Source organism: Chenopodium quinoa, unplaced genomic scaffold (assembly GCF_001683475.1).
Source record: "Chenopodium quinoa cultivar QQ74 unplaced genomic scaffold, ASM168347v1, whole genome shotgun sequence".
Classification (NCBI taxonomy): domain Eukaryota; kingdom Viridiplantae; phylum Streptophyta; class Magnoliopsida; order Caryophyllales; family Amaranthaceae; genus Chenopodium; species Chenopodium quinoa.
In genome coordinates, this window is record NW_018745629.1 from 10,232 (window position 1) to 18,230 (window position 7,999).

The 7,999-nt window shown below is 34.9% G+C and overlaps 1 pseudogene; it reads left to right on the forward strand.

Annotated features, from left to right (window-relative positions):
* Window positions 1–290: 290 nt before the first annotated feature.
* LOC110716784 lies at window positions 291–7,942 on the forward strand (annotated as a pseudogene).
* Window positions 7,943–7,999: the final 57 nt, after the last annotated feature.

A 7,999-nucleotide genomic window follows, 5' to 3' on the forward strand; every position in this document is an offset into this window, starting at 1 on the left:
CCGCCAATAACAACGCCGCCGATGATAACGACGACGACAATGACAGTGATTTTCTTTACTCGTATGCTTGCCTTCGCCAAAAAATTCATTCTTCTCCTCCATCATGGCATTGCCTGTGTCTCTTGTAATTATGCCGTTAATTATTCACTCGGCAGTCCGTGCACAATACCTTCTCTTAAAGCTATCATTGAACCTATATTTACTTTTCTTATTGTTGCAATTACAAAGTTACCCATGTTTAAATTAGTAAATTGATTATTATACCTTTACTCCTTTAGATATTAGAAAACAAAAAAGTAACATATTCTCATGGTTTAAATAGAAGTCAAAGAATTTCAAAAGGGAAAAAAAAAAAAAAAAAAAAAAACTTTCAGAGAAGCTTTGCCGGTTGTTCGTCACCCCGGCTACCATCATCGTCACCGACGATTCAGTTGTGGTACATTTCTCGCTCTAATTTTTGCAATTTTAGGGTTCCTTTGCTTTCGAATTTTCGTCTTAGTTCCATAAAATTTTCCAGTAAATGATTAAGCTTTTTGCAATCGTTGCTGAAATTCGGTAATTAGGTTTATTCTTTAATAACTTTTGATTCCATTTTGTCAAATTTTCTCTATAATTTTAATTTTTGGTCTATTTCTGATTTTTTTTTTTTTTTTGCTCCTACTTAATTTTCCGGTGCATCAGTTAAAATTCGTTAATTTTTGTGTGTGTTCCTTGAGTATTAGTCGAATTTAGATGAATTGAATCTATGTATTTCCTTAAAAAATGATTTTTGGGGATAAGCGAACTTGATTCTTTCTTGAGCTGGTATTAATTGAGATTTCGATTGATAATTTATTTTAAATCAAACTCAATTGCATTGTTTTTCTATCTGTTGGAATCTTTAATTTAATTTGTAACGCGTATTTGATAATAAATGTGGTGAAAGTTTCAACTGTCCTCATCTGTATCGTGGGTGAGGTTTTCGGATTGCGCCAAGAAAATATTTTGCTAATGGATGATTGGTTATCTGTGTCATAGAGCATCATTTAGTTTTGTTATGTTGATATCAATAATGTTTATGATTTTGCTTATTGATTTACACATTTTTATTTGGTCTCTTTTAGTTAAATTGTTGTCTTAAGTGTAATTAAGCTTGTGGTTGATGTAGATTCGGAGGTTATATTGTCATCGATTGAAGTTTAAGACAGGAGTACGTCATGAAAGTGTAGATATCTTGTCATGTTGTAAGTATGCAGTCACCGGAAAAGGTTCCTTTACAATGCCTTAAACAGCATAGTCCTTGTACCGATGTTAGTCACAGCGATGGACCACCGACAATAACATCGACATCTGACAATGGTGTTGCTTCACAGCCTGGTAAGCTATAGTTTATATTACGCTTTACGGGAGAGTCAACATAACTTAGGTTGTCATCATTAAGTGTGAATCAATTGCAGCAAAACGTCCAACCCGACAGTGGGCTGCATGGACACGGAGGAGGAGGAAAGTTTCTTCACTGCATTGCGGCAAGTTGGCAAGGCAAGTTCTTTCCTTAGTTTTATAGGTGATATATTTTATAATTGTATTTTCTAATAGGGTATCTACTATTTCACAAGTGCAGAATTTTGAAAAGATCACATGTCGGGTTCAAAGTAAAAACAAGGACCAGGTATCCTGAATGATTGCATGTATATGTTTCCATTTCCATATTGTACGTTTGCTAACAGTTTCTTTTGTTAATAATTATGATCCAGGTCAGACATTATTACTACCGACTTGTGAGGCGCATGAACAAGTTATTGGGTCCTGACTTGTGTTTGGATGCCAAAAATTCCAAAGACACTAATGCTGCAATGTTGCGCTGGTAATATGATTTCTAATCAGTCTTTTGTTTCAACAATCTCTTCACATTGTATGATTCTCTCTATTGTTTTGGTATATGAAATGGATATGTTGCCTTATCATAGAAGTTCCCTATCAATACAAATATACAATATAGGGGTAACTGGTGCACTTTGTTGCTCAGTCAGGTATAGGTCTATAGGATGTCTATATAAGCTATGTGAATTTTTTAACTCGAACAGCTTATAATGATTAATATATTAACAAGAAAAGTTGAGGGCTTGAGGTGATTGAACAAAATTGTTTTTGTATAGCTTTTTGATTTGTGCTTCGTGCTCTGTGCAAAGTCAGATCTTACTAATAAGGTGTGTCACCAAACAATTTGCCCCTTTTAAAAAGTTTGTATTGCAATTCGCATTGGAACTGCAATTGGAGGTAGAAGTATTTTCTTTCACTTGGAAACCCTAAAATCCTCCGAACTTATTTTACCAAATTAATCCCAAATGAATTTATCATAATTTATTAGCTCTAAACTGAAATAAATTGAACTAAATCTACTACGAGTAAACTAAAGAGTGTTATGTAGTAAAAAACTCGGATATTATTTTGGATTAACTTCACTTCAACTTAGCTAGGAAAGGCTCAGTAATAATTTCAGCTTAGTACTTAGTGCCATAGTATTAAAACAGTTTTAGCAGGTTATCTATCTTTGCTTCATATATGATTCAGGTTAGTCCTTAGTGCCATATATTAAAAACAGTGTTAGCAGGTTTTCTATCTTTGCTTGATATATGATATATTGTATACCCATTATTTAATTAGGGATCCGGTAGGTACAGTGCCATAGAATTCATGTTTAATAACCTTATTTGAGACTACCTTCCTTTGTTTGATTTTATATAGTTGCAGATTGAAGTATACCTTTCAACATTTAAATTTAAGAGGGTTTGGAGGCATTTTAGCAAGAAATTAGGAAGTAGAGTAGGGTTCATTTTGTGAGTTGAGAGATGGATTTAAAATCTAGCAGTAAATGGAGTTGAGATCCCATAGCTCTGTGCCTAAAGATCTCTCTTTAGCTGGTAAGCTGATTATTGCCACACCCACCATGCCTTGTGGACTAAATGCCTCCTAGGTCTGTAAGGTAATGGCTGCTTGTGGACTATGATGTCCAAACATGTGGAAGACATAAAGAAAGCCTCTTGCCTGCAATTACATATTAAGGAGCACTTGCTTTTAGTTTGATTATTTAATTGGAATTTATTGGTGCAATCTTTCGTGATGTTCCACACATCTAGAAGATAATTGATGATGCCAGCAGTGAAACAACAGTAGAAATTGTGAAGTTATTGCCTTTATATTAATAATTAAATTGCAAAGAATGGCAAATTAGCAATTGCAATGTTTTTCACTTTGGGGAATTGCCTTTGTTGGTTGTTCTTTTGTGCATAACATGGAACTGTTTGGTCATAACCTGGAACTTTAAGTTAGATGTGATTCGTCACTAAATAGTTTGTTAAGTTTTTTTTTTTTTTTTTTCCTCTTTGTGCTGATGGAGTTGTTACACATGTAACTTTTTTAATAGACTAGGTCTTTGTAGACTTATAAACCAATTGTTCTTGTTTACCATCTCTTCATCTGTATTTTCTTATTTTGCATTTATTTTTGAATGCATCAGGTGGTCTTTATTGGAAAAGTACAGTTGCAAGGCCTCAAAACTTCATCTGAAGCCACGCAGGTTTAAAACTATCGTAGAGACACTGGTGAGTCTGAACTAAGTTTTCCGTCATTGTGAACATAATTTGAATTTTTGGAGCAACTTCAGTACTGGAGATTCCCTTTTGCTTGCAGGAAAACCAACTTATGAAAGATAGAAAGAAGAACGTAAAGAAACAAGCACTTCAAGGGGAAAATCACTCCTCTTCTTTGCCTACTGCTACAAATCAGAACAAGTTGTCTGCCAATGATGCACGAGCTGTAAAAATTGTTCTAGTTGACAGCCAGAATGGTCAGAAAGTGAGCCCAGGAAAAGGGCCTTCAACACGACGTTGTTCTAGTATTGGCGTTATTCGCAGTAGCAATAAAGGAGAGCCCTCTCATAAAAAGCCATCAAGGCAACGACGAAAATCTGGTACAATACCTTCATCTTTCGTAGCCATGAATTACAAGTCTTGATTTTGTTGGACTTATTGTAGGTTGATGGTATAGAGCTTTAAAACATGTACATAAAATTTCATTTTTCCCTCATTCTTGAAATCATGAGCTTGTTTAACTGGATACCTTTTGAATGTGACTTGAAGTTTATGGCCCTGTTTGGTAGTAAGCTTATTGGGGGTATATTAGCTTATTTGACTAACTTTAGCTGATTGACTAGTCAAACAAGGTAATACAAGTGTTTGGTAGTAAGCTTATTGAAAGGGCTTATTCCACTAAATAAGCTCTTTTTGAAAAAGCTCATTTTAGGAGCTTTTTCAATTAGCTTATTCATTAATTATTGTGAAATGACACTTATAACCTCATTTAATTTAAAATCCTATCTAAACTACCTACCCCACTATTAGCTTATTGGTCATTTCACATACTCAATCACCTTTAAGCTATCAACTATTTACCAAACACTTTTATATAATCAGTTAATACAATAAGTTAGTCAAATCAGTTAATAAAATCAGCTAGTCAAAATCAGCTAACTCAATCAGCTTCAGCTTTCAGCTTTCTCCCAAACAGGGCCTATATATTTCTGATACATAGATCCTGCAACTATCTAAATTGCATTTGATTTTTGTTGGTCATACTCTTTACCTGGGTGCTTTACCTAGTGATCTTTGAGTTAGACTGTTAGAGAACTAATGATAGCCTACCAGTGTTCTTTGTGATAGATGCCTAGATGGCATATCCTTGCTTACTTTACTAAATACTCGATTCCTTAATTTATTGCATGCAAGAATTTATCACCTTTTGGGTCAAACAGTTTCACCCATCATCTATAATTACTCGGTATTACTTTCAAATCACACCGTTACATTTGAAACTTACTCTTTGTTCTATTTGATAAAAATTATCATCATACTTGGGCATTATTCTCTTCAACTGATCAACTTGACTGAACTGAAATAATTACTGATGAAAGAGTATTTTTGCAGATGCTCTAGTGTTTTTTCTCTTGGATATTTGTATGTACTGATTTTACTGATTGAAACTTTTTTGTCAATTAAAACTGATTTTTGCTTAATATTAGCTTTTAAATGGAAGAGAATATGGCCAAAGATGGTTCTGCAGTTCTTTCCCTCCCAAATGTTTTATTAAGTCTTTCATTGCTTTCCAATTTTATTTATAAAAAATTTAGCAGGCATACTATCAGCATTAAGTAATGAAGGCTCCTGAGCCCTGCCTTGTTTAATGAAATTAGTAATATTTAGAGTCATGTTTGGTCTGATACAGGTGCTGTTACTGCAGCTGCACTCAAAAGATGGGAGAAGGCTGCCATGGCTGGTGTCTCCTTGGTTGCTGATGCTGCTGAGCACCTGGAGCGCACTGCTGGTGAAAATTGCACTTTTCATCAAGGTGGATTGACAGTGCTGTCCATTTAAGCAAATGTTTTAGGATTAATGTTAATTATGTACCTAAATTGATTGATACTTTTCCAATTTCTTGATGACTCAAACTTATATAGGTCAGTTGAACTGTACAGAGCAAACTGATTTAGGCCCTTCAATGCAAGAACAAGTAAATTTATCAAATATTTCCAAAAGCATGGCCATTGAGGACCATGTACAAGCTACCATGAAACTTCAGTTGAACTGTACAGAGAAAAACTGATTTAGGGCCTTCAGTGCAAGAACAAGTAAATTTATCAAATATTTCCAAAAGCATGGCCATTGAGGACAATGTACAAGCTACCATGAAACTTAAACTACAGCTGTTCCCAATTGATCAAACTACCAGAAAGGCTCTAGAAATGGTGAGATAAAATTGGTTTCTCTGCTTGTCACATTGAATCAGTGAAAACAGCTAATTAAAAATGTTAATGATGGGATATAATGGGATGGTTATGCAGGACAAGCGTAATCCTTTCTTGGAACTGACTTTAAGTACACGAAAGAAGATATCATCCATTCTGGAACATCTTGATCGTAAGTGGGGCAATTCTAGTGTCGCATCTGGGGAGCTCATGCTTTTCCCATCCAATATTCAAAGAGAAAATTTGGTGCGATATCAGAGATGGACTCGAGATTCTGATGTAACTGCTGCTGAAGTCTATGCCGTGATTGGTAGCCCTGCAGTGTTCCGATTGAGGTTCTCTTTGCCTCCAACTTCCCTTCATGATAGGAGTTGTATTGCAGTGCTAATTATTCATATGATGATTTCTTCTTTTTTTTTTATGAAGATATGGCTGGATTTCTAGCACTGAGCTTCAATCAAGAATCTCGCAAACAACTTATGTACCTGCAATCGATTTTGAAGTGCAAGAAAGTAGAAGACAGGATGCACTTCGGGAACAATCACTTCCACAAATAGAGGAGAAGAGCAATCTGGAAAAACTTGCTGTTCACTTTCTTGGTGATCAGCAAACCCTAGAAAAACAAAAAAAGAGCTCTCAAAGAGTCAGCAGTCGCTACTTTTGGTGAAGCAAATAAGAATGCTGATGTTGAACTTTCCAATGATATCTTTGAGATGCACAACTTAGGATCTAGTGTATTGTCAAAGAAATATGAACCTTGTGATGAATCTAATTTTACAAAATTTAAAACATTGGTAAGTTGCCTTCTCTTTTGTCTTCTTGTGGGTATCATAATAGCATATTGTGTATTCATATAATTTCTTCATACATTTTTTTCAAGTTTCTTCTTACGAAATTTCTCTTTTCAAGATATATTGCAGGCTTTTCTTGTTTTAATTCCTTTTAATTATTTTCCCCTCAATAACTTGGTAAATTGTTATCTGACCATAGGGTGTCTAGCTGGAGGACTTGGCTGACACATCACAATTTTTAATTTTTTTATTATGAAATATGTTGAGGATGCTTGATGTAGACATAAAGTGTTGTAGTGCTTGTTCATGCTATTTTTAGCAAACTCTCAGGTTGGGATTTTCTTTATAATAAACAGTTAAGGTTTTTATTGGCAGAGCTTTGGAAGGGGATTTTCATTTTTTTTTTTTTTTTTTTTTTTTTTTGCTTTTCTTTTTTTTTTTTTGGGTGATGATCGATTGTATTTGAGAATTTTTGTAAAGAATTCCTGATGACTGCTTGTCGTCACGGTTGTTTAAAACTTCTCAAGTTCTGATCCCTGTGCTTTGTGTAGGTTGACCAGAGAGCAAGAAAGAGTACGAGTTTGTCAACCCGAGAATGGGCTGATAGCCTTACAAATGCTAGTGTTGGGGAGTTGTTAACTGAAGATGTAGATGTTATGGATGCCAATGGGGTTGAGAATCCTGCTTTTAGAAGTTCACAGTGTGTTGAGGCAATTCCGTTCACTTGTGACTCATTTGATGCAGCAATTGCTGCCCATATATATAGACAAAGCAAGATTGGCTTCTCTGGACCCTCTACACATTCATCATCAATTTGGGATGCTGAAGAAACGTGTGATGCATTTTCATTTCAGAACAGAGCTGTCCCTAACAACCAGGTTTTAGTGGCAACTTCAATTGCTGATTCTGAAACTTATCAAACTAGTCCAGCCAGGACCGGCAATAAAGTTCAGGTTTTTATCTTTAACTGCAAAACTTCTACATATTTTATTTTTATTGACGGGCTACTTGTAAACATGTTAATTGCTATTGTCCCCAAACACTTCCACAAATTCTTAATTAGTTTGGATCACAGGATGAAGCCATGGTTAAGGGAAATGTCTCGGAAGACCCAATGGATGAGTGTGCATCTGAAACTCATGAGACTGGGAATTCTGCTAAAGATTTTAGTAGTCTGACAGATATTTATTGGGTATGTTTTCATCTTTAAATATCATTCTGTTTAAGTACTGGTTTGTGCATTAATTTTCTTTTCTTCTGTTTTTAGATATTGAATCTTGTAGCCTTATGGTTCTAAAGAATACATGAGATACCCTTGTGTTAAAAAAAATAACTCACCGTAAATCTTGTTCAATTAATCTCTTTCCTACCCTTGAACTAATGTCAATAATGCTGTTAACCAACTTCCCCATCTCCCTCAACATATAAT